Source organism: Fragaria vesca, linkage group LG7 (genome assembly GCF_000184155.1).
Source record: "Fragaria vesca subsp. vesca linkage group LG7, FraVesHawaii_1.0, whole genome shotgun sequence".
Taxonomy (NCBI): domain Eukaryota; kingdom Viridiplantae; phylum Streptophyta; class Magnoliopsida; order Rosales; family Rosaceae; genus Fragaria; species Fragaria vesca.
Genome location: NC_020497.1, coordinates 7,523,009 through 7,525,498, shown reverse-complemented (window position 1 = coordinate 7,525,498; position 2,490 = coordinate 7,523,009).

Genomic DNA, 2,490 nt, shown 5'->3' with positions numbered 1-2,490 from the left:
TATATATATATATATATATATATATATAGGCAGATGAGACATCAAAGAGATGATGCAAGCTCATCTATCAAGTAGTTTCAGAAAATGTTTTGGACACAAGTATTTGGCTATAATACTGAAAGTGATGTAACCAAAAGGAGAGTTGACATAAGCCAACTCAATGAGACAAAAATACTTTTCCTAAAACAAGTTCGATTCAAAACAAGGAGCAATAAGGTCATAGAACCTCTAACTCAGTCCATTAGTGGACCATGACTCAATCAACAACGACTGGTCATTGAATCAAACCTGGTCCAGCTTTACATTGTTCTATGTATCATAAGAACCAAGCTGGAGCCTTAGACAACAAACCATTTGGTCACGGGTTGACATAGCAAAAGATCTCAACCCTAAACTGGTTTGAGCGCCAAGACAATTGCACAATCTCAGTTGTCAAAATTCTAATTTGAAACACTAAAGAACTTACTAAAATGTAATAATAAAAACTTCTGAAATTAGAGACAACATGAGGACTCAGAGACCAGGATAGCAAGTGTGTAAAACAGATGATATGCCAATGCATGAAATACCTGAGACCATGAGAGATATTATTGACTTCGAGCTTGTTCCTTGACAATAGACACAACTCTTTAGGTGTTTTGTTGTGACAGAAAGATTGCCAACTATCCTTGTTCCTTCATGTTATAATGATTTTACTTCCTGAAAAAAAGCGATTCCGCATGCTAAATATTGTACGTTGTAATTGATCCCTGTGATCCACATATCCTCCAGAACAAGAAGGACTTTCTTAGAGCCTATGACATCTTTGATCCGATTTATTCCCTCAGCAACCATGTGTATTTTCACTTCTCTTCGATTTGAAAGATCATAAAAGAAGCTGATTTTTTATTCTAACTAAGACATTCTGCCATTGTATTGTTCAGAAGTTTCACTAATATTTTCAAGGAAACTGCTTCCTTCAAATCCTTTAAAACTTGAATTATATACAACACGCGCAATAGTTGTCTTTCCTATTCCACCAATTCCATAAATGCCAAGCCAACATCAGATGATCCATCTTGTAACAATGGTTGGATTCCAACCAGATTGGGGTCAACACTTTAGGGTATGCGACATAATTTCATCTCAATCTCATCAACAATTTTCTTGATTAAACTTTTACTCGTGCCTAGAAATTGCTATGGAACTGAATTTAAATAAACATACTATGGCTACGCTTCAGGATATTTGATTATAAAACCTTATGTGGAAATACTAACATGGTACAATGAAAGGTTGATAAAAATGGACTTTTTAGGTGTAATAGAATTAATTGGCCACGAAAGAAAATTAAAGAGAAACTGTAAGAGAGTTACATACCCATCACTTTGATCAGCATACCATGATTTAGTGCTGTCCTCTACCCTTGCAACTTCTCCGGCGATGATATTTTTCCATGTCTAGCAAGTGCTATCGCAACACCTCCATTTTGTTTCCTCACATCGGATGGATCAATATTGTAGAATACTGGTAGAACAACATGATCAGAGGATGTCATATCGCAACACCTCCATTTTATCAGACCAGAACTTGATCATGTTGTGAGGATGTCATGATCTAAGAACTATGCATCTTCCCAATAGCCAGACCAGAACTTGATTCGACAAGGGTTTAATGTATCAAATAAACCTCGTAGATTGGTAGACAGAGTGAGAAGAACAGTGAAAATGAAGAGAAACGGCAACAAGCCAACAAAGAAGCATGCTTGAGAAAACTGAGCAAATCATGTTACCTATCATATGAATCACAACAAATTTATGGGCTATTCTTAAATCCTTTGTTTCACTGAAAGAGAACCTTAAGATTGTGCCCGTTGCTTCCCCAGCTTGGTCTTCTTCTTCTTCTTTTTTTTTTCTTTTTTTCTTTTTTTTAATTTCTGGCACCTGCAATTCCCGGAGGTTTCACAGAGAATATCGATAACAGGTAGTTACCTGTTTCTTCATCCTTAGTCTGCATGCTTTCCACTTGGCATGGACTATCGCTTCACCTCAATGCCTCAGTTGACGGGAAGGCTTGGAAAGTTCCGACGGTCTTCTCAGTATCGGTATAAATTTATAATGGATCACCATCCTACAATTTTTTCCATTTCCGTTTGAAAATCTTCCATTTTTTTTTGTGGCGAAGTTGCTTCAAAATGGGTCATCTTGAGCAACTGTTACATCAATTGACAGGTTCTTCATGGTTTGAACTCTTTGGACTCGGGCAACTCTTTTTAGGTTTTTACAGAACTAATCGACAAACCAAGCAATGTCATCATTCGGTAAACCAGGCAATCAAAAATTGTGGAAAAACATATGGAATGTGCATATCCAAGAACCCCAACTTGATTGTATTCGGATTTTGATATAGGATGCAGCAGTGATAATGACGTTTGAAGGACTAACAAGGCTTTCTAAAAGTAAGGATTATACTTCCTGAAAGCGATTTGGTAACAGTAGACAAAGTATACTT